This window comes from Bufo gargarizans, chromosome 2 (genome assembly GCF_014858855.1).
Source record: "Bufo gargarizans isolate SCDJY-AF-19 chromosome 2, ASM1485885v1, whole genome shotgun sequence".
NCBI classification, from domain to species: domain Eukaryota; kingdom Metazoa; phylum Chordata; class Amphibia; order Anura; family Bufonidae; genus Bufo; species Bufo gargarizans.
In genome coordinates, this window is record NC_058081.1 from 574468348 (window position 1) to 574493892 (window position 25545).

General features: G+C 47.5%; 1 protein-coding gene across 2 annotated transcripts in view; it reads left to right on the forward strand.

Moving 5' to 3' along the window:
- The first annotated feature begins 1015 nt into the window (after positions 1 to 1015).
- The window catches only part of ZBTB44 (zinc finger and BTB domain containing 44), a 44719-nt gene continuing 20189 nt past the window's right edge, over positions 1016 to 25545 (forward strand). For both annotated transcript variants that reach the window (XM_044281735.1, XM_044281736.1), the window contains exon 1: positions 1016 to 1319. The gene's annotated coding sequence lies outside the window, so the exon portion shown is untranslated. The remainder of the gene's footprint in view (positions 1320 to 25545) is intronic.

The following is a 25545-nucleotide window of genomic DNA, read 5'->3' on the forward strand; positions in this document are numbered from 1 at the left end:
CATCCCTTCTTTTCAGTATGGGGGACCACACCTGGAAAGTGTTGGCCAGGGACAATCCGGGCGCCTACAGTTCCCGAGGTACTCCGGCCTGCTCTTTCCAGAAAAGATCAGGGCCTTGAGGACTGCCTCATAGAACTGGAGGAATTTTCCTGTGTTGCCAGCGCTCTGGGACAAAAGAGTTGTACAAGGCAACCTGTACCAAGTAGACAGCAACTTTTTTGTACCATGCCCGGGGTTTGCGCATGGCGTTATATGGCTTGAGGACTGGTTTTGCGGTCTGCGCAGACCTTTAAAAATGAGAAAAAGATAAATGCCGGATCTGTTTTTCCGGATGATAACCGGATAGACGAATCCGCATCCGGATCAGTCTACAAATGGTCTCCGTTTGCATACAGATGGCCGGATCCGGAATCCAACAAGGCACGTGTGAAAGTACCCTTATGCGCCATTACGCAGATCTGGCAGCTGCTTTAGTCATTTCTGTCTGAGATCCATTACTCAGAACAGAAAACTAATCAGAACAGCATGCCTGGGGCTATTTGGAGACTTCAAAGTGCCCTTAGAAAGACCGTCAGGGAGCACTACTACTACCACCATCATTGTTGCTGCCAATACCCAGCAATCGTGAGGACATATTACTATGGGGTGACCTATATATAAGAAGTAAGGACCTCATACTATAAGGTGGGGACGTGATCTATTTTATACAGTGAGGTCCCCCACATGCTGACATACTACTATGGGGTGACCTATATATAAGTAGTAAGGACCTCATACTATAGGGTGGGGACGTGATCTATTTTATACAGTGAGGTCCCCCACATGCGGACATACTACTGTGGGGTGACCTATAGAAGGTCGCATACTGTGAGGTACCGAAAGTCTGTTTTACGGCGCCACAAAAGACTCGATGCTGTATCTAGGCAACCGTGTGAGCCAGACAGTCACCGCCCTCTTTGTCGCGTCACTCTGCTCACCCCCCCCCCCCCCTCTCAGTCGCGCTGCATTGTGGGACACAAACAAACTGATGCGCTGTCCTCCCCTTCGCCATTGAGAAGTGGAAGATTCCGAGCGCCTAGGCCTGTAAACGCACACACGCAGGCAGAGTCTGCCGCTGACGGCGCGCACCAACTACCTAGCGCCAGAGGGGGAAACGGGACGAGGAGTTAAGGCGGTGGCGGCCAAGAGAAGGGAGAGTGTCAGCTTGGACGGGCCGCCGCCAGCCTTGGCCAGAGTCGCTGCCCTGTGGGGGACTGAGGCCTGTGAGACGGAGAGCGCGCTAGGACGCCTTGTAGGCCGCACAAAGCTTAAACTGGCAGGTGAGCGCTGAGCTGTCTGATAGAACGGGGCTATGTTTCCCGCCTGGTCTGGTTCGGGGAGGAGGGATTAACGTGTCTTCCCCCTCCCCCTTATATCTCCTACTGCCCAGGTGCAGAGCCTCATCGTGGGGGGTGGGGGCCGCTCCCTCCATCACCGGCGACGATGAGGCTCCACTTACAGAACTGTCTGTGTGGCTATTGTAACTGTACATGGGACACACAGGGCTCCCAGTATAGCTGTGTATTCCCCATACATAATATACGTCTGTGTACATCACATTATGTGTATTCACCGTAATATACCTGTATAAAAACCATCCAGGGTATAGCCGTATATAACGCCCATCGTATAGCCGTATATAACGCCCAGCGTATAGCCGTATATAACGCCCAGCGTACACCCGTATATAACACCCAGCGTATAGCCGTATATAACACCCAGCGTATAGCCGTATATAACGCCCAGCGTATAGCCGTATATAACGCCCAGCGTATAGCCGTATATAACGCCCAGCGTATAGCCGTATATAACGCCCATCGTATAGCCGTATATAACACCCAGCATATAGCCGTATATAACACCCAGCATATAGCCGTATATAACGCCCATCGTATAGCCGTATATAACGCCCATCGTATAGCCGTATATAACGCCCATCGTATAGCCGTATATAACGCCCATCGTATAGCCGTATATAACACCCAGCATATAGCCGTATATAACACCCAGCATATAGCCGTATATATAACGCCCAGCGTACACCCGTATATAACACCCATCACATATAGTGGCTTGCAAAAGTATTCACCCCCCCCCCCCCCCCGACTTTTTTTGTGTTTTGGTGCCTCACAACCTGGAATTAACATGGATTGTTTGAGGATTTGCATCATTTCATTTACAGAACATGTTCACAACTTTAAAGATTTTTTTTATTTTTTATTGTGAAGCAAACAACAAATAGGACAAAATAACAGAAAAAGTCAATGTGCATAACTATTCACCCCCCTAAAGTCAATACTTTGTAGAGCCACCTTTTGCGGCAATCACAGCTCCAAGTCGCTTTGGATAAGTCTCTATGAGCTGCCACATCTTACCACTAGGATTTTTGCCCATTCCTCCTTGTAATACTGATTCTGCTCCTTCAGGTTGGATGGTTTACGCTTGTGAACAGCAATCTCTAAGGCCTCTTTCACACTACAGTATTTTGCGTTCCGTATACGGTCCGTTTTTTGCGTTCCGTATACGGTCCGTATACGGAACCATTCATTTCAATGGTTCCGCAAAAAAACTGAATGTGTTCCGTATGCATTCCGTTTCCGTATTTCCGTTTTTCCGTTCCGTTGAAAAGATAGAACATGTCCTATATTTGGCCGCAAATCACAGTCCGTGGCTCCATTCAAGTCAATGGGTCCGCAAAAAAAACGGAACACATACGGAAATGCATCCGTATGTCTTCCGTATCCGTTCCGTTTTTTGCGGAAGCATCTATTGAAAATGTTATGCCCAGCCCAATTTTTAATATGAAATTACTGTATACTGTATTTGCCATACGGAAAAACGGAACGGAACAACGGAACGGAAACGGAACCACAACGGAAGCAAAAAACGGAACAACGGATCCGTGAAAAACGGAACGCAAAACACTGAATTCAACATACTGTAGTGTGAAAGAGGCCTAAGTCTGACCACAGATTTTCTATTGGATTGAGATCTGGGCTTTGACTCGGCCATTCCAACACATTTACATCTTTCCCCTTTGCTGTTTTGCCATGTTCTTTCCATTTGCTTTTTATAGATTCGATGGTGTTTCTGGGGATCATCAAATATTTGGATATTTTTTTTATAACCTAACCCTGACTTGTACTTCTCAACAACATTGTCCCTCACTTGTTTGGAGAGTTCCTTGGTCTTCATGGCAGTGTTTAGTTAGTGATGCCTCTTGCTTAGATGTTGCAGCCTCTGGGGCCTTTAAAAAAAAAAGGTGTGTATATGTAATGACAGATCACGTGACACTAAGGCCTCTTTCACACTTGCGTTGTCCGGATCCGGCGTGTACTCCACTTGCCGGAGGTACACACCGGATCTGGAAAAACGCAAGTGTACTGAAAGCATTTGAAGACGGATCCGTCTTCAAAATGCTTTCAGTGTTACTATGGCAGCCAGGACGCTATTAAAGTCCTGGTTGCCATAGTAGGAGCGGGGGAGCTGCATACTTACAGTCCGTGCGGCTCCCGGGGCGCTCCAGAATGACGTCATCCATGCTCCCTGACGTCACTCTGGAGCGCCCCAGGAGCCGCACGGACGGTAAGTATGCTGCTGCTCCCCCGCTCCCCGCTACACTTTACCATGGCTGCCGGGACTTTAGCGTCCTAGCAGCCATGGTAACCATTGAGAAAAAGCTAAACGTCGTATCCGGCAATGCGCCGAAACGACGTTTAGCTTAAGGCCGGATCCGGATCAATGCCTTTCAATGGGCATTAATTCCGGATCCGGCCTTGCGGCAAGTGTTCAGGATTTTTGGCCGGAGCAAAAAGCGCAGCATGCTGCGGTATTTTCTCCGCCCAAAAAACGTTCCGTTCCGGAACTGAAGACATCCTGATGCATCCTGAACGGATTTCACTCCATTCAGAATGCATTAGGATAATCCTGATCAGGATTCTTCCGGCATAGAGCCCCGACGACGGAACTCTATGCCGGAAGACAAGAACGCAAGTGTGAAAGAGCCCTTAGGATTGCACACAGGTGGACATAATTTCACTAATTATGTGACTTCTGAAGGAAATTGGTTGCACCAGAGCTTTTTATGGGCTTCCTAACAAAGGGGGTGAATACATGCGCACATGGCAATTTTCTGTTTTCTATTTCTAAACAATAGTTTTATTTATATATTTTTCTCATTTCACTTTACCGACTTGTGTTCTGATCCATCACATAAAATTCAGATTAACAAAACATTGAATTTAAGGCTGTAATGTAACAAAACCCGAAAAAAGTCAAGGGGGGTGAATACCTTTGCAAGGCAATGTACTTGGATATAACATCCTGTACCTGTATATAACATCTATCATATACCTTGTGGTGATTTGCTCTGGTAGTTAGGATTAGCGGGTGCAGCACAGAGGCAAAGTACAAGTTATTGGTTCAAAACATCAGTGTTTATTCACATGTGAAAGAAAAACAAAAAACGCAAGTTGCTTGGTGATCGTTCACACACATGAAAAGTTAATTTACAAAACAGTCACCTTTTCTCCTGGGTGAAGTACACTATGTGGGAAGTTCTGCTTTGTCAAGTCCACAGGCAGGCGTTAGGCGGCCTGTTCACCCTCACAGGGGTCTGAGCCCTCCAGCCCGGCTCAAGCCGCGGATCCCAACACAGACCTCCTGAGCTCCACTGTCAGACGAAGGTAATCCTCTTCACCTGGCAGTGCTGGCTGGTTTTTATGCCTAGCAAAACCCGGCCTGGAACATGGGGAGTAGTCACCCACCTGGCACTTTGACTACTCCCAGTAAGAGCCGCCCCGGATCAGCTATTACAGCCATGCTAAGTACCAAGGTGTCAAACAGCAACTGCTGCTGACACATAAAAAACGGCTCTTACTCCATCGAGGCTAGGAACCTCGGTGACAAGTACCTATCATCCACAATGATTCCTTGTACCTTCTTACATACCTCCCTCCTTTGTTCAACCCTGAGGGGGTGAACACATGCCACAAAGTATACCCGGGACAGGGCATCCGCGTTTCCCTGCATCCGGCTTGCCCTGTGTTGCACTGAGAACTTAAAGGGATTCTGTCACCTCCCCTAAGGCAAAAAACGATTTTAAAGCAGCCATGAAGCACAGCTTACCTGGATTAGGCTGTGCTCTTTTATCTTGAAATCCGTCCAGCAGTTACTGCAAAAAACGACTTTGATTGATATGTAAATGTGTCCTGAAGGTGCCCAGAGGGGCGTTTTTTTCTTCTTAGAGAGCCCAGTACCGCCCCTCTTTCAGTGCCCAGCCCGCCTTCCTTGTACTGTCTAACCGCCGCCCCCAGCCTGCCACAGCCTCTCCTCCCTCTCCTCCCCCTCCCTCACGCCGAACGAACTCTCGCACAGGCGCAGTACCCACTGAGGGCTGCGCCTGTGCAATCAGCAGGAGACTGAGGGCAGCAGCTTCATCTTCGTCACTGGGCATGCGCCGAGCCCAGTGACGTCCGATGCTCGCTCTTCCCTCAGTCAGCAGGGAAGAGCGAGCATCGGACGTCACTGGGCTCGGCGCATGCCCAGTGACGAAGATGAAGCTGCTGCCCTCAGTCTCCTGCTGATCGCACAGGCGCAGCCCTCAGTGGGTACTGCGCCTGTGCGAGAGTTCGTTCGGCGTGAGGGAGGGGGAGGAGAGGGAGGGGAGGCTGTGGCAGGCTGGGGGCGGCGGTTAGACAGTACAAGGAAGGCGGGCTGGGCACTGAAAGAGGGGCGGTACTGGGCTCTCTAAGAAGAAAAAAACGCCCCTCTGGGCACCTTCAGGACACATTTACATATCAATCAAAGTCGTTTTTTGCAGTAACTGCTGGACGGATTTCAAGATAAAAGAGCACAGCCTAATCCAGGTAAGCTGTGCTTCATGGCTGCTTTAAAATCGTTTTTTGGCTTAGGGGAGGTGACAGAATCCCTTTAAAGTTCTGTAAGGACAGTAACCAAACTGAGAAAAAAAGGGCTGTCTCTCCAAGAGAGAATAGTGCGTTCGCACCTCTCCCTGGGTACTGCTCAAAAGTGTAGTTTACAAAAAATCAAAAAAAGGGGAGCAGTAACATAATAAAACTTAGCTTTTAGGCTACTTTCACACTAGCGTTCGTCGGTCCTGCTCGTGAGCTCCGTTTGAAGGAGCTCACGAGCGGACCCGAACGCCACCGTCCAGCCCTGATGCAGTCTGAATGGAGCGGATCCGCTCAGACTGCATCAGTCTGGCGGCGTTCAGCCTCCGCTCCGCTCGCCTCCGCACGGCCAGGCGGACAGCTGAACGCTGCAAGCAGCGTTTAGCTGTCCGCCTGGCCGTGCGGAGGCGAGCGGATCCGTTCAGACTTACAATGTAAGTCAATGGGAACGGATCCGCTTGAAGATGACACCTAATGGCTCAATCTTCAAGCGGATCCGTCCCCCATTGACTTTACATAGAAAGTCTGAACGGATCCGCTCAGGCATCTTGCGCACTTAAAAATTTTTCTAAGTTATTAATGCAGACGGATCCGTACTGAACGGAGCCTCCGTCTGCATTAATATGATCGGATCCGTTCAGAACGGATCCGATCAAGCGCTAGTGTGAAAGTAGCCTTAATTATACTAGATAAGAACTCCCATAAACCGTGAGAAAGGAACCCCTTACAAACATACAGACGAACAAGTGCAGGCCAATTTCTTATCGCCTCTAGGACCTAAAAATAAAATGTGCTACACAACAGTAAATCAGCGACACACTAAACTAGGTTCCAACATAACAGACCCAAACCCTAATATTTGGTTTTACAAGACGCAATACTCCAGATCTGTGTACCGCAGTGGTAAAGCAGGGTCACACAGAAAGTTAGGTACCTGCGTCCGAATCACAAAAACTAAAGCTAGGCCAAGCAGGACGCTTTATCAAAACAAGGAATGGTCTTATCAGTTTCAGTTCAGAAACCTCACTATTCACACAGTGCGGAGTGTCAGTAGAGAAAGCGGTCGGTCACTTCAGGCTTGTGGGCTTTAGATACCAGATGTCCAGATAGAAGAGGATAATACAGGCATCAAGTCCTCAGGTCACCTGGTGACTCAGGCATTCCTCTCTTTGGCCTGGCTCATCCACTTGAGAGGGAAGTGGTCAGCCACCAGGCGGAACTTTCTCCCCAACAAATAATAGCAGAGAGACTTGAGTGCCCACTTGATAGCCAGGCACTCTCTCTCCACTATACTGTACCTGGTCTTGGCTGGGGTGAGCTTGCGGCTTAAAAACACAACAGGATGCTCCTCTCCGTTGACTTCCTGAGACAGTACAGCACCTAGGCCTACTTCGGAGGCATCTGTCTGTACTATGAATTCCCGCTGGAACTCGACGTCACCAAAACCAGTGAACCGACACAGGGCCGACTTCAAAGTGGAGAAAGCCTCTTCCACCCAGTCATTCCAGTGAACCATCACTGACTTGTGTCCCTTCAATAACCCTGTCAATGGAGCGGCTACAGTAGCAAAGTGGGGAACAAATCTCATGTAATAGCCTATCATTCCTAAAAATGACTTTACTTGTTTAGTGGTGACAGGTCGGGCCAATTTCTTATCGCCTCTATTTTGTTTACTTGGGGTTTGATCAATCTGCACCCAATGACATACCCTAGGTATTTTGTCTCCTCTAACCCTATCACACATTTTTTGGGGTAGCGGTTAGTCCAGCCTTCCTAAGGGAGTCCTCTACAGCATGCACTTTGGGCAGGTGATTTTCCCAGTCGGTACTGTGCATGACCATATTGTCCCGGTAAGCCGAAGCGTACCAACAATGTGGTCGCAGCACAATGTCCATTAGCCTTTGGAAAGTGGCGGGGGCGCCATGCAGACCAAAGGGTAAGACCTTACATTGATACAGCCCCTCCGGTGGGATGAAGGCCATTTTCTCTTTGGCAGCCCCCGTTAAGGGAACCTGCCAGTACCCTTTGGTGAGGTCCAAAACAGAAAAATACCGGGCTTGTCCTAACCTATCAATCAGCTCGTCTACCTGGGGCATGGGATATGCATCGAACTTGGGAGATTTTGTTTAGTTTTCGGAAATCGTTACAGAATTGCAATGACCCGTCCGGCTTTGTTATTAAGACTATTGGACTGGCCCACTCACTTTTGGACTCCTCAATGATGTCTAGTTGCAACATTAGCTGCACTTCCTCTGAGATGGCTTGTCGCTGAGCCTCGGGTACCTGGTATGGCTTCAACCGGATTTTGGCCTGAGGCTCAGTGACAATGTCAGGCTGGATTATGGCAGTGTGTCCAGGGAGGTCCGAGAACACATCCGTGTTCCGACTAATGAACTCCCTGGTCTCCTGAGCCTGTTTAGAGGAGAGGCTGTCAGCAATCTTCACTGTGGCAACCGCTTCCCTTACATAAGACTGAGAGGCCTGTACCTCTCCTCCTAGAAAACTCGTCTATGGGCTATCGTCAGTACTGGTACCCTATCCTCCAACGGTTTGAGCAAATTTACATGGTACACCTGCTCCAGCTTCCGCCGCCCTAGCTTGTGTACCTTGTTAGTTTACTTCTCACGATCACCCGGGTTAAAGATCCGGACCGTGCCTGCCGATTATACACCCGACTTTGAGCTCGCTGAGCTGCCTTCATATGTTCCTTTAACAGCGGCAGCACGGTTTCCATACATTCCTGCATCTGGGTAACATATTCAATTACGCTTTTATATGGTGTAGGTTGTTGTTCCCACGCCTTTTTGGCTATATCCAACAGACCACGTCGATGTCTGCCATATACAAGATCGAAGGGTGAGAACCCAGTAAAGGCCTGGGGCACTTCTCGCACTGCAAACAAAAGATAGGGCAGAAGGAGGTCACAGTCCTTCCCATCATTAGACACTACTCGTTTTAACGTAGGTTTAATAAAATGTTAAAAACTTTCTACTAGGCCGTCAGTTTGCGGGTGATAGACAGACGTCCGTATCTGCTTGATGTTCAGCAACTTACAGAGTTCCCTCATCACCTTGGACATAAAAGGGGTCCCCTGGTCAGTCAGAACCTCTTTAGGTAGCCCCAGTCTGGAGGACATCTCCATTAACTCCTTTGCTATGAGTTTGGCCGATGTATGTCGCAGTGGCACCGCCTCTGGGTACCGAGTGGTGTAGTCTAGGATACCAAGATATGTTGGTGCCCTCTAGCGGACTTCGGTACTGGGCCTACGAGATCCATAGCGATTCTTTTAAATGGAGTCTCGATAATTGGGAGAATCACTAAGGGACTGCGGAACAGGTGCTGGGGGCTAGTTGTTTGGCAGGTCGGGCAAAACTTACAAAAGTCATCCACCCCTCTAAACACACTGGGCCAGTAAAACCGTTGTAGTATCTGGTCCTGTGTCTTTTGCAGTCCCGAATGACCCCTGAGAACATGTTAGTGGGAGTTTTTGATAAGCCCGGGGAACCACCAACTGTTCAATATGTTCACCCCGCAGCTGGTTTACCCGATACAACATATTCTGATGAACCACAAAACGGAGAAACATCAAGTTGGCCCCAGGTTGTTGGGGTACCCCATCAACTATTACCCCATTCTCCCAAGCCCAGGATAGGGTTGGGTCTCTGCTTTGAGACCCAACGTTGAGGTCTGCCAACTCAGGTCCCGGTGGCAATTCCCCCATGTCTCACACCATTACCCTACGCAGGGTTGTCTCCCCCTCTTCCACCGAGGTGGCAGTCACCCCTACTGCTGGCCCTTCGGCCTCAGGTTCCCAGGGTTCTGTCCGTCCTCCTGAACAAGGCCAATCTCCTGGGCTCACCCCCTGACTTAGGGGTACCAGTCACTCTCACAACCGGCCATACGGCCGGGAAACCCGGAAAGTCTCTCCCTATTATGAGTTCGTAGTGCAAGTTTGCGGCGACTGCCATTTTGTTGGTCCTCCTGCCGGCTACCGTGTTTAGAGTCACCAGCGTTGTGGGGTAGTCTTTTAAGTCTCTGTAAATGCACATAACCCCAACTTTCCTGCCAGTATACTCAGCGGGCCGCACTAGAGTAGCCCTTACTAGGGTCACCAAGCTCCCTGAGTCCAGCAGTGCCTCAACTTGAGTGTCTCCCACTTCCACCTGGCACAAGTGGTTTAGAGCCTCCGGGGAACCTGTGGCACACAGTTTCATAGTATACAGTGACTGACGGTAACCACAATTAGTGTCCATGGGCTCAATCCGATGGGGACACTCAGCCCTTATATAGCCAGGTTCCTGACACCGCCAGCAGATTAAATGGGTCCGGCCCATAGTGGGAACCTCCCAGGTAGTTTTCACCGGCTCATGCTGTTGGGCCTGGGGAAGGGAGTTCTGGGGTTTACCTGCCCCTCTCCCAAAAGAACGCCCCTTAAGATTCTTAGTGGCCTCATAGCATTCCACCATTTCCAGGGCATTTCTAGGAGACACCTGGCCGATCCAGTGCTGGAGAGGGGGTGGCAGCGCCCTCCAGATTATGTCAGCCAATAGTCTATCCAGCATAGCCGTGGGACTCAGCACATCAGGCTGTAGCCACTTTTGCAAAAGGTGGAGTAAGTCATAATACTCGGGTTTCACGGGCTCAGCCAGCTTAAACCTCCATTGATGTACCCGCTGGGCCCGGACCAACACATTTACCCCCCAGTCTTGCCAAAATCTCACCCTTTACCTTCGGGAAGTCAAATATACACGCTGGGACTCTGATGCCAGGAAAGGAGCGATGACCTCAGCCCCCTGGTCTTGGGGCAGCTTTTCCCTGGTGGCCACTTTTTCGTACATCGCCAGGTAGGTTTCGATGTCGTCTGCAGGTGTCATCTTAGGGAACGCTGCATGGACTGCTTTGGGGTTGCTCCTGCTGTTTGCTGTTGCTTATTAGCCTCCCAGGTTGGTCTCTCGCTGCTGTAGATTAGCTTCTACGAGGGCCTTCACAGCAGCCTCTATTTTGTTGTGGGGTACAGGTTGTAATACTGCTGATTTGATGTACGACATACAACCGTGCCCAAAAATGCAAAAAAAAATAAAATTCTGCGTTCATGCCTGCCTCACTGCGCTTTCCCGCATCCTCCACCAAATGTGGGGATTCGCTCTAGTAGTTAGGATTAGCGGGCGCAGCACAGAGGCAAAGTAGAAGTTCTTGGTTCAAAACATCAGTGTTTAATCACACGTAAAAGCAAAACAAAAAAGCAAGTTCCTTGGTGATCGTTCACACACATGAAAAGTTCATATACAAAGCAGTCACCTTTTCTCCTGGGTGTTACTTCACACTATGTTGGAATTTCTGCTTTGTCAAGTCCACAGGCAGGCGTTAGGCGGCCTGTTCGCCCTCACAGGGGTCTGAGCCCTCCAGCCCGGCTCAAGCCGCGGATCCCAACACAGCTCTTAGATCACAGCACACAGACCTCCTGAGCTCCACTGTCAGTGCTGGCTGGTTTATATTCCTGGCAAAACCCAGCCTGGAACATGGGGAGTAGTCACCGACCTGGCACTTTAGACTACTCCCAGTAAGAGCCGTCCCGGATCAGCTATTACAGCCATGCTAAATGCAAAGGTGTCAAACAGCAACTGCTGCTGACACATAAAAACCGTCTCTTACTCAACTGAGGCCAGGAACCTCAGTGACACGTAGCTATCATCCACGATGATTCCTTGTACCTTCTTACAACCTGTATATTACACATTGTGTACCTGTATATAACACCCAGCATATACTTGTATATTACACATCGTGTACCTGTATATAACACCCAGCATATACCTGTATATAACATCCAGCATATAGGTAAGTATATGTATGAAGGGACATATAAAAAATGTCACTAATTAATTACAGGAATCTATCCTGTAATTAATTAGTGACATTTTTTATATGTACAGACGTCTATAGATACCTATGTATGATTAACCATTTTTATTGTTTATTATTTTTTTGGGGGATTTACGCTAAATTTTAACTTGGATATGTTGAAAGGTCGTATAGTCCTTGATACTCAGTGACCTATAATGAGTTGTTTTAATAAAGAAGCTAAATATATAACCAATTTATTGCCATCTGTTCCGTGCAGCATCAGATCTGAGTGTGCCTTCATACATATACTTACCTATTTGCATTCACTGAACAGCTTTGGGTGTGCCGATGTGCATAATACCAAACCAGTGAGCCACTGTACCATTATTTTTTATTACAAACGCCTATCATATACCTGTATGTAACACATCCTGTACCTGTGTATAACACCTGTATATAACACCCATCATATACCTGTATATAATATTCATCCTGCAGCTGTATGTAGCATGCTGTACCTGTATATAACACACTTCGTATGCCTTTATGTGTATAGACCTTTATTGTTCAGGTTAGGAGGAGTTCCCATGTAGAACTAACATCAGCCGTATTGAATGGAGTCCAGCTTGACTCCCCCCCCCCCCCCCCCCCCCCCCTTCCTTATCCTTGCAGTACATACCTGCTGCAGGGTCCAGTCTGGGCACTCATTATAAGTCATGTCTGTCTCCCCCATCAGAGACATGCTCTACTGCAGCCACATAAACCATAGGCACAGTAGACAGAAGTTGTCCATTGATATATTTGGGGGAGTTTTCTAGACATGCTCTACCTGTGCAGGGAGGGGAGTATATAAGCTCTGAACATAGCTTATTGTGAATGTTGTAATCCTATGTTATCTATCTACAGATGATACCTTTCATTGTAATCCTGTCTGTATTAATAATGAGATGACTGATCTACTATTGGGTTTAGTGGCCAGTGTGAAAACTGCAGGAGGGGGTTATTTACAAAGACTGCCTTTTACGCTGCGCTGGTGGAGAAAGCACTTAGGGGGTCATTTAGTAATCCGAAATACGCCTAAATGAAGCGTATTTCAGGCGCAGATTCCCCGATTCTGCGACTTTTCCCCCCTCATGCTAGTGCGCTTGGCGTAGGCGGGGGAAGAGGACAGGCCGGCATAGAAAATGGTCTAAATGTAAGACAGCTCGGAATCTGTCTTACATTTAGAACTAGCGGAGGATCCGCCGAAGTTATGAAGAGGCGCCAGTTTAGGGCTTTATTAAGACCGCCGTCTAAAACACCGGCTTTAATAAACGTGTCCCTTAATTTATGACAAGGCTCAGGCTTCAGCTTCGGCAGTCTGTGTGCCTGGAGTAAAAACTACTCTAGCCTTTAACTGGAATAGTTTTCACTCCGCTTTTACACCTTCTTCCAGGAATAAAAGATTGTAAATGTGTTGGGCCCAATGTCACTGCTCCAGGCAGGGCCCCGCTACGCTCCTGTCACTCCCTCCCACTGCCAAAACGCTTGTAAGACAAAATATTGTTACAAAACAAGGTCTTGCGACTATTTACAGCAAAAACTTGTGCAGTAAATGACCCCCAGAATATTTTGCCTCTAAAAGACCCTATTAGCCCCGGCCTTGATGCTCTTAATTTATAACGAGGTGCACAACTTTTCATAAATGAAGCACCTCCTCCGGCAGTCCGTGCACCTAGAATGAAATCTAGGGCATAAATGATGGCAAACCTCCTGTGGGCAATGGCACAGTGCCCACTGCGTCACATCAGTTTCTCAGAAAGTGGCCAGGGGCTTGTGACTTTTTCTCTCCAGTTTTCTAGTGTATGGAGATGATAACTCTCCCCCTGCGTGTCTTAGAAGTTGTTGGCAAACCTCCTTAAAAAGTGCCAACAGCTCCAGCATGCTGTTTTTGATAGCTAAAAGGGCGAAAAACACCACCTAATGAGCAAAAATGGCAGTAGCAACACCCTTGTGTGTCCTGCATTTCCCGCAGACCCATCAGAGCAGCACGGTAGCTCAGTGGTTAGCACCTTGCAGCGCTGGGGTCCTAGGTTTGAATCCGGCCAAGAGCAACATCTGCATGGAGTTTGTATGTTCTTCCCGTGTGTGGCCTCATGCACACGACCGTTGTTTTGGTCCGCATCCGAGCTGCAGTTTTGGCGGCTCGGATGCAGACCGATTCACTTCAATGGGCCCGCAAAAGATGCGGACAGCACTCCATGTGCTGTCCGCATCCGTTGCTCCGTTCTGTGGTCGGAAAAAAAAATATAACCTGTCCTGTTCTTGTCCGCTCTTTGCGGACAAGAATAGGCAGTGATATCAAAGGCTGTCTGTGCCGTTCCGCAAAGCACACACCAATCGTGTGCATGAGACCTTTCTAGAGGTACTCAGGTTTTTTCCTAAACTCTGAAGACATACTGATAGGAAACACAGCTTGATGCTGGTATAATATCGTAGCCCTAATAAATGTGTAAAAAAATAAATAAAATAGACCTTCATATAACATCTGAAGGTGGCGTTTTTGCTGAAAAAACGCCACTGCAGAAAAAGGGTGTAATACCACAATAGTACTGTCACCCACAACCCGGCCATGGAATGCATAGAGAGGACTCTCAATACACAGCTTTTTACGCCGGACTTAGTTGTCCCCCTGCAATGCCATTGTATATGGCTAATTTATGATGTGGCTTCTATCCCACCCATCCTTCGTACTTGGCGTAAAAACAAAAATGCCCATTGCAATTATTTTTACTCCAGGCGACCTTAATAAATAACCCCCCATTGTACACCTGGTTTGAGGACACACAGCAGGGGGACCATGGATGGTTATCCAGATAACATTGCTGACCTGGAGTCCACATCAGGTGTTCTATTCTTGTATAAGGGGGCAGTTCCATTCATTTGAATGTGGCAGCAAGCGCATGGATTTCTGCAAGTCTCATTACAGTGAGTGGAACTGATTTTCAGTGGTGGACTTTTCTGCCGCGTGTGAAGGCACCCTGGTTGTGGTTTATAGGGTTTGTCCTAGGTGGCAGGGTCCCTTTAAATATAGGTGAAGACAGAAAATGAAAAATATGACCAAAAGCTGTATTTAACATAAAAACGTGATTCAAACAAATCCTTTTCTGATGACATTTTTGGCGTAAGGATGTCATACTACTTACCCTTTTTGTAACTTTTTGAGCCCCCGTGTGGCAATATTTTGACTCATAGACGTTTTTGTGCCGCATTCAATACATAGGAGTGGTGAGGTCCGGGACCTCAGCCCCGACACATTTGCCAACATTTACACCCGGAAACAGGCATAAATGTTGGCGAAAAACTACTGCAGCCAGGGGCTGGTCTAGTCTTTCTGCCAGGCACACGGACTGCTAAAGGGCCGCCTAATTTATGACTAGGTGCACGCCCCGTCATAAATGATTTATTTATTTTATGCACGTAATATATTCCGCAGCGCTTTACAGACATTATCATGACTTGCTGTCCCCAACAGGGCTCACAATCTAAGGTCCCTATCATTATGTCTTTGGAGTGTGGGAGGAAACCGGAGAACCTGGAGGGAGAACATACAAACTCCATGCAGATGTTAGGCGCATCTTCCACCAGCAAAGTCAGTGCTTCCCTGAATCTGCCGCTGGAACCTGACCTTCTGGGTTGTTTTCTGTTAATGTCTGTGAAGGTTCTTGTGGGGCAATTAAAAATGTCACCCTGGTTTTTGGAGCAGTCTGCCGGCACAAGCACCTGTAGAAACAAGTGAGAAGTCCACATTAGTTTGGGTCCAGGTACTGATCTATAGAATGGCATTTTATGAATAGATCTTTGCGTCACCTCTACCACTAGTCGCTTTGCTAAGATATGTCAGATAGGTGCTGGTCTCACCTCTGGAACATGGTCCTATCTACAGAATGGGGCCCCCAAATTGATGGAGAGCACATTGCGCCTGTGCGGCACAGTCTCCACTCACTGCTATGGGAGCTCCGAAAATTGTGGAGTGAGTACTGTCAGCTTGTTTCAGAAATGCCATAGCTGTGAATGGAGAGCATACCGCGCAAGCTAAGCTACCTCTCCATCCACCGCTACGGGACTTCTGGAAATAGACAAGCCAGCACTCAGCTCTCGTAGAAGTGAATGGAGGGTGGCCGCACATCTGCAGCTGCTCTCTTTTCACTTTGGGGGTCTCAAAGTCACCTATTTAACATTGATAGCATATCCTAGAGATATGCAATCAGTATCCCAGATGGAATACCCCTTTAAACTGCTAAAAATGTATGTGTTCAGTCCATGGAATGATGATATGTGCATGACGTGATAATTGTAGGGTATGATTAGCTTCACTGCTCCACATAGAGCGGTTGGGGCTTGTCTTGCGGTCTGTAGTGAGATGCAGGAACGAGGGTCCTTACAGTATCTTTAGCTGTGGTTGGTAGTCGCGGCTCAGTCCCGGGAGGGAACATTAGTCTTTGCATATTGAGCGTGAACAGATGTCCTGAGGGCAGTGTGGGGGGCACGGAAATAACCTAGTGTGGCCATCTCTCTATCTGCCATAGACTTTAAAGGGACACTACATCAGGAACAGGTGAGACAGCATTGGTCATACGTCCCTCTGCCATAAGTGTCTACGTGGACTTAAGACTGTGCAGGTTATTACTTAGTGAATACCCAGTTCAGGCATGAAAATAGGAGGCAGCTGAGGGTGGCAGCGCTTTACCTGCTGCTTATTATAGAGTGGATGGCACAATCCCTCTGTAGGATTTAGTCACCATAGAAACCAAACTAGGACAGATAAGGTGGGTTCCTGCGCAGCGCTCGTACATCCTCACGCCCATCCTCTGCCTGCTTGTTCCTGATTTAAATGTATAGACGGTGTCCCCCCACCCTCCCAGGCATGCCTGCTGCAGCCTGTGTGCCAAAGAGGAAGCTGGGGTAGCGCCAATCCTGATATCTCCAGGTCTTCTCTGGGAGATAAAACGAATATTCATGGGTTTGCAAACTGAAGAGACTCCAGGATATAACCCTATTGGCGTACAGGATATTGTCTACTTATTAGCAAGAGAAGACAGCACTCACCCTCACAGAGAAAAGAGAGAAAATGAGGTGCCCTTTAAGATACAGGATCCGTTTTTTTTTTTACCGGATCCATTTATTTTTATTTTTTTCAGTTTTTCAGAAGAACGGAATCCCTGATACTGACAGAATTATGTCAGTATTAGGGTACCTTCACACAAACGTAAGCCGTGTTAATACCGTATTGCTGCGCGGACCCATTTACTTGAATGGGTCAGGGATCCGCAACATACGGCAAAAGATGGGACATGTCTTATCTTTAGCACTGGGGAGGCATGGACCAAAAGGCCCACGGAAGCACTTCATAGTGCTACCGTGGGTTTCCAATCCGTGCCTCGGCGCCGTATATTGAGGATTGCGGACCCATTCAAGTCAACGGGTCCGCATCCATGATATGGGATTCACACGACTAGTGCCTGTGCATTGTGGACCACAGCTTTTGGTCTGCAGCACTGGCACGGACGGCTTACGTGCATGCAAATGTACCCTAATTCAGTAGATAGAGGCAGTGTTGGACTGGGGTACTTCGGGCCCACCAGTGTAACTGATTCTGGGGACCCACCTAAGGGCTCCTGCACACAAACTTATTTTTTTGCCATGTCCGTGCCGTTCCCTTCACTTCAATGGGGCTGCAAAAAATAAATGACTCCGTGTGCATTCCGTGTCTGTATGTCCGCATGGCCGTTCTGCAAAATGATAGAATGTCCTATTATTGTCCACATTACAGACAAGGATAGGACTGTTCTGTTAGAGGCCGGCTGTTCTGTTCCGCATAATGTGGAATGCACACACACGGTATCCATGTTTTGCAGACTGCAAAACATCCAACAATCGTGTTCGTGAGGCCTTACAGCGATAACAGAAATATTAAAGATGAAGTATGAGGGCAGACACTCACAGCACAATGCACAAACATACAGGTTGCTGAATTTACACATATATGGATATCCTGCACTTAAGTCAGTCAGAAACAAGACACGCAGCGCACACCAATCACTCATTGGACAGATGTGGGACACAAGACACTTATACACATGTCACATACTGCACATACACCACTGTTACATAGAACATATATAGCACACGCAATGCACACACCAAGACATTTATGCCTAAGTGTAGCACACTTAAAGGGGTTGTCTCACTTCAGCAATTGGCATTTATCATGTACAGAAAGTTAATACAAGGCACTTACTAATGGTTTTGATCACTTGCAATCCAGCAGCGGTGGTCGTGCTTGCACACTATAGGTAAAGGTGTTGGCCTATGCGCACTTCCAGCCTTTCCCTATAGTGTGTAAGCACGGCCACCGCTGCTGGATTACAGGGTGGTCGTAACCACAGATACGTGCTGTGTATAATGTGATGCAAAGGAGGCAATACACAATACACTAGTAAGTGCCTTGTATTAACTGCATGATAAATGCCATTTACTGAAGTGAGATAAACCCTTTAAGCACAAATGTCTGGCATGAAATTTTACCAAATTGTAACCTCCTCATATTGTACATAATCTACATTATAACGGTTGTCCTACTATAATGACCGATCGCCTATCTACAGGATAGGTAATAAATATCAGATTGCTGGGGGTCTGACTGCTGGAACACCCACGGATCATGAAAAAATGGGTCCTTAGACATTCAGTTACATTACCACCAATTTATGTACACAAGGGTCTTAAGACCACGTTCCCTTGATCATGGGGTCCCAGCAGTCAGCCCCCCACCAATCAGACACTTATCACCTGTCGTGTCATAGCTGTTGGACCTTTTCACAATCCCTATCCTTAAAGGTTTTCTTTGGGTGTAAAAAAATTAAAATTAAAAATCTGACTCAAAATATGTGTCAAACTAAGGTAACTTTCACACTCGCGTTTGGTGCGGATCCGTCAAGGATCTGCACAGACTGATCCGTTCAGATAATACAAAAGTCTGCATCCGTTCAGAACGGATCCGTTTGTATTATCTTTAACATAGCCAAGACTGATCCTTCTTGAACACCATTGAAAGACAATGGAGGACGGATCCGTTTTCTATTGTGCCAGATTGTGTCAGAACGGATCCGTTTGGCTCCGTTTCGTCAGCTTTTTGGTGTCTGCCTCCAAAGCAGAATGGAGACGGAACGGAGGCAAACTGATGCATTCTGAGCGGATTCTTTTCTATTCAGAATGCATTAGGGCAAAACTGATCCGTTTTGGACCGCTTGTGAGAGCCCTGAACGGATCTCACAAACGAAAAGCCAAAACGCCAGTGTGAAAGTAGCCTAAAATAGAAATGCTTGCCAGTTAAAGGGCCTGTGTCCACTTTTCTAGTTATCCTCTATCCACAGGATTGGAGATAACTGAGTAGTGGGGGGTCTGAATGCTGGGGGCCCCACTGATCCCCCTTTTTTATTGTGACTCACTGTGACTGAGAAATCAGCCCAGCACCGCAGAGGACTCCTTCTCTCCAGCAACCACAGTTTTCTGACAGCTGATAGGGCAGGAGGATGGCCAGACATGTTCTCTCCTCCTTCATAGACAGCAGCATGGTAGGATTTTAGCTGTAATGGTTGTTGCCTGTGATCAGCCATATTCTCCCTTCAAGACTGATGCACAACCCCACAGACCTCCTCCCCCTCCCCAAATATACAAGACTCCCCACCCTTTCCAAATGTCTGTATTGAATTAAGAGGGATTGCTCTTTATGTCTCCCTCAGATTTGGAATCTTCCATCACTTCTATTTCTAATGTCAGACATGGTCAGCGCTTGTTCCCTGAGCCCCAGTGGACAGTATAGGGAGCGTGTCCCTGTTGGTGGCTCTTCTGAGTGATTCCCCCTGCTTTTCTGGGGGCAGCCTGCTCCTTAGTCTCAGGCACAGTCCTCAACCTTGTGCTGCGACCTGCAGGTTACAGATTGGGTGTCTGGGGATGTTTGGGTGCCCAGCTGCATTGGACATTGGGAGTTGGCGCACTTGCTGCTCAGTTGGTGCTGCTCAGGGGTAACACTGCCCAGGAGCAGTCATTGAGGGGGGGAGCCAGTCTCTAATATACATGTTACCCCACTTCTTCCTCCCTGCATTATACAATTTCCTCAGCTTGCTGTCAGTGAACGGGACAATTCTTGTTTAAAGGGAACCTGTCACCGGGATTTTGGGTATAGAGCTGAGGAAATGGGTTGCTAGATGGCCGCTAGCACATCCGCAATACCCAGTCCTCATAGCTCTGTGTGCTTTTATTGTGTCAAAAAAATTATTTGATACATATGCAAATTAACCTGAGATGAGTCCTGTCCCTGACTCATCTCACGTACAGGACTCATCTCAGGTTAATTTGCATATGTATCAAATCATTTTTTTGACACAATAAAAGCACACAGAGCTATGAGGACTGGATATTGCGGATGTGCTAGCGGCCATCTAGCAGCCCATGTCCTCAGCTCTATACCCAAAATCCTGGTGACAGGTTCCCTTTAAGTACAGACCTAGTGCTTCTCACAGCTCACGCACGCGACTATGCTATGTGCAGTCCGAGAAACGCATGTGTCGGCTCGGCTGCATATCCCAGACCGACACACTGTATTATGGTGACTTATGATGCTGTCAGTTCCTATCTGACAGTGGGTCTATTGTACTGTACTCACATCATCACGTGAGCACAGTTCAATAGACCAATGATCAGACAGGAACTCGCTGCATCATAAGTCACCACGATACAGAAAGTTCAGGTCAGATGAGCCTCCATCAGTTCTGGAGATGCACAAGGGCTGGGTACATAAACCCAAAGGTTGTGAGAACATGAAAATCAGTTATAGGCTTCATGCACACAACCGTGTTTTTTTGTTTTTTTTGTTTACGGGCTGTTTTTTGCGTTCCGTATACAGAACCATTCATTTCAACAGGTCCGTACAAAAATGTACTCCGTATGCATTTCGTTTCCGTATTTCCATTCCATTGAATGATAGAACGTGTCCTATTATTGCCCACAAATCACGTTCCGTGGCTCCATTCAAGTCAATGGGTCAGCAAAAAAAGGAACACATACGGAAATGCATCCGTATGTCATCCGTTCAGTTTTTGCCGAACCATCTATTAAAAATTTTACGCCCAGCCCAATTTTTTCTATGTAATTACTGTATACGCCATACGGAACAGAAAAGGAAACACAACTGAAACAAACAAAACGGAACAACGTATCTGTAAAAACCAGACCGCAAAACACTTCTCGTTATAGAACAATGAAGCTTTATTCCCAGAAGATGGGACGAGGCCAGAAATCTATGCGCCAGCCTCCGATTCCTGGGTGCAGTTTCCTCCTGGCCCCTGCTTTTGCCTTGCATCATATAATATTAGATATTATCCTGAGGTTCACGCTTGCTGTGATTGCATTAGCCGTACTGTTCATCTCAAGGTCACTCGCAGGCAGAAGCTGCCATTTTGCTTGAGGGCAGAACGCTGTGGAATGTGAGTCCCTGGTGCTGGGCCCGTCCTATTAGCACAGTCCTGACTTCCTGCTGCTAGTGCCGGCCTGTGATGATGAAAGCCGGAGGAATGTCCTTTCTGAGCCTCGCACCTGCGTTACATATGGATGAGTTGTTTTTGCAGGGTGGACGGCCCCCGGCTGTATGTTTCCACCAACCCCCTCTTACTACTGGAACTGAGCAAAGAACAAACTTATCGCTATTTTTAGGAGCTACTTTTTAATGTTCAGCTCAATAAAACCTACAAGGACCAGCATTGCCGCAGCAGACCAGATGTCCACGCCAGCTCTGGGGGCCGCACAGGGGGTACTGGGCCGTCACCTGACTCCGCAGCCTCAGTACTAGCTTTTATGCAGGTACGCACGACTCAGTAAGGCTTCATTCACATCTCCCTTAGGGCCCATGCACATGTCCATAGCCTGTTTTGTGGTCCACATTTTACCGAACATTGTGTCCTCTTTAGAAAGGTCCTATCCCTGTCTGTAAAATGGAGAAGAATAGGACATGTATTTTTTTTATTTTTTTTTGGTGGTGCAACTGAATGGACATACGGATGCGGACAGCACTCAGTGTATCTTTTGTGGCCCTGTTGAAGTGAAGGGGCCCACTTCCACCCATACTAAATGCAGATCAGATGTGGACAGAAAATACGGTCGCGTGCATGAGCCCCCATGGAGATCTGCCAGGCTGTTCCAGCACAGAGCAGCCTGCCAGATCTGACAGGATGGATCCCCATTGACTGCAATGCGGTCCGACATTTGCACCAGATCTCCGAAACAGCCTTATATACCTATGGTCCGTAAACGTGTTCCTTTCACAGCTGAGGGTTTGTTACAGTTGTATCCAGTCTAGACAATTCTGAGAACTAGACAGCCTGGAGTCGGGGCACACTGTAACAAACCTTCACCTGTGCACAAGTAGAGTTATGCTTGAAAGTGGCGAGTGGAGGAGGTCTGTAATGCTGCCGCTGTGTACCAGTTGTGGCGGTGCCCTGCAGCACATACACGTGTGTCGCCATCAGCTATTCCCACCTGCTGGGATACCGCACACAGGACTACTGTAAAAGGCCTTGTTATGGGCCGGCAGGCTGGCATTCCAGGAGCATGACATTCACGTAAGGCACAAGGTGGATGGCATGGAAAATAGCTTCAAGGACCCTTGAGATCTCCCAGAAGCAAGGAGTTGAGTTTGTCAGCTTTGGCGCTGGACACATTTCTTGGCCCAGGGGTCAGGAACTTAATTTTCTCTTTTGCCAGTTGAGCTCCTTTCATGGTTTCACATGTAAACATAACATAATATGCCCAGCAAGCTGGCACTAACCCCCGCACCCAGCAGCCAGGCACATAATTACAGCGCTGTTCTATTTTAATCTGACCAGCTCACACAGGCACGCGTACAAATCCCCAGACTCTGTGTATTACAGTGGCAGGAGCGGCCCGAGCCCCTATACCAGATCACGTGTTTGCAGCAGGGGGCCTGACAAAGGAAAGCTGGAAATACACTTCTTTTATGGTACAAGAATATCCTGAATGGTCGCTGGGGTCTCTTCGCTCATTTTCATCTAAAAGTCATATCCGCAATCATCATGGATTTAAAAAGAGAGAAGTTATCTGTCCTTTATGGTGCAAGGGCCATGCCATGTTTTGCTGTCCGCAAATTGCAGATCAGCAAGACACGGATACCTGCTGTGCGCGTTACGCACAGGGCTGGCACTATATAGAAAATGCCTATTCTTGTCCGCTTGCAGACAAGGATAGGACACACTCTGTATTTTTTGCAGGGCCGCGGAACGGAACTACAGATACTGTGTGCTGTCTGCATCTTTTGCGGCCCCATTGAAGCGAATCGGGAGGAACGAGTCCGGCATCAATAATTCCATGGGGAGTCTAGGAGGGCCCTTACACTTTGCAAAGATAGGTTCTGTTGATATCTGGGTTCATCGGTTCAGTTGATGGAGTGGTGGATCCTTTACCTGATCGACATCAACTAGCTTATAATATGTCTGTCGGTAGTATGTACAGAAGCATATTTCAGAGCTGCACTCTGCAGGTGGAGTCACAGTAAACCACTTAGACCCTATTCACACAACCGTAATTTTGGTCCGCATTTTTTGGCAGATTGGATTCTGACCCATTTGTTTCAGTGGGTCACAGCCTGTGCTGTCCACATCTGAATATCCATTCCACAGTCCCGAAAAAAATATAGAACGTGTCCTCTTCTTGTCCGTTTTGCAGACAAGGATAGGCATTGTTACAATAGGTCCACAAACAAAATGAATGCAATGCGGATGTCACAAGGAGGTCAGCCGTATTTTTTGCGAACCTTAGGCCTCATTCACGTTTCAGTTTTTTCGTGTGCTATCCACTAGGGATCGACTGATTATCTGTTTTACCGATATTATCGGCCGATATTAAGGATTTTGATTTGCCGGTATACCGATAACGTATTGGGAACAAGGATCGCGCTGCTGTCAGCGCTCTCCATGTTCCCTCAGCAGCACAGGGGAGAAGGAAGCAGTGTCTCCCTCCCCCTGTGCCGCTGCTGCCGCTGCCACCAATGAGAGGAGGGGAGGCGCTGTGGCCACTGCGCCACCATTGAAGATGACTCTCTCATTCAAATTCAACAGGAGGCGGAAGCTGGCTACAGAATCACATAGCCGTCTCCCGACCTGTATGACCGGGAGCCGGCTATGTGATTCTGCAACCAGCTCCCACCTCCTGTATATGAATTAATGAATTATCTTCATTGGTGGCGCAGTGCGCCCCCCCCACCACAGTATTAGACATTGGTGGCGCAGTGCGGGCCCCCCCAACCCCAGTATTAACCATTGGTGGCGCAGTGCGCCCACCCACCAAAGCCCCCTAGTATTAATCATTGGTGGCAGTGGCCACAGGGTTCCCTCTCCACCCCTCCTCAGTGGGAGTTCCGATCGGAGCCCCAGCGGTGTAAGCCTGGGGCTCAGATCGGTTACCATGGAAGCCAGGACGCTACTGAAGCCCTGGCTGCCACAGTAAGCTCCATGCTGCTGTGTGCACAGAGTAGCAGGGACAGTGTGAGGTCCTATTCACCCTGATAGACCCTAAGGGGGCTAATAGTAAAAAATAAATAAATAAAAATAAACACACCATAATATTAATTATAAATGAAAAAATAAAGATTTACAAAAAAAAGCTACACGTTAACAATAAACATTAATTTTCAGCAGATTTGAGTAGGAATTGATAATTTTTTGTTTCAAAAATGAAAATTCACTGAATATCGGTATAAATTATCGGCTATCGGCCGGAAAGTTCACAGATTATCTGTATCGGCCCTAAAAAATCAATATCTGTCGATCCCTACTATCCACATTTTCCACGGACAGCACACATACTCATTTATTTCAGTTTGTCTGTTCACACATCAATATTTGACTGTGGGTTAGTGAAAAAATCACGGAGACATGCACCACTATGGCCTGCGATGCGGACCAAACACGCCCATTGAAGTCTGAAAATCACGGATGGCATCCAGATTGAGTCTGTTTTTCACTGACCACTAATAGATGCTCTGGAAATTAATTTTCAGCTGAGCAGCATCCGTGCAATATGGATGATACATGGAGGGTAAAACATGGATGCTTCTTAGACCTCTTCACAGAAATTACACAGACTGATTTTTTTTTTCCACAAACGGAAATGTGAAAGGCCTGTGACAACCAAATATAGTGAGTGCAGCTCTGGAGCATAATGAAGGTAATGTATGTACACAATGACTCCACCAGCAGAATTGTGAGTGCAGCTCTGAAGTAAAACACAGGATGTAACTCTGGATCAATACAGGATAAGTAATGTATGTACACAGTGACTTCACCAGCAGAATAGTGAGTGCAGCTCTGGACTATAATACAGCATGTAACTTGGGAACTGTACAGGACAAGTAATAACTTGAATGTACAAGGAAGTTCAGATCTTCAGTATATTAAAGGTTTTAACTCAGGATGAGTACAGGGCAAGTAATGTCTTGAATGTACACAGTGACTCACCAGAAGAATAGTAAGTGCAGCTCCGGAGTACAAGGGTATGTTCACACAGTTATGACTGCAAAAAAAGCACCACATAAAACCTACAATGCTGTTTTCGATGTGATTACAAATACAGATGAAACATTTCTTTAACCCCTTAAGCCACCATGTTGTAACTGTATGTTATGGATAGGTTTACATCA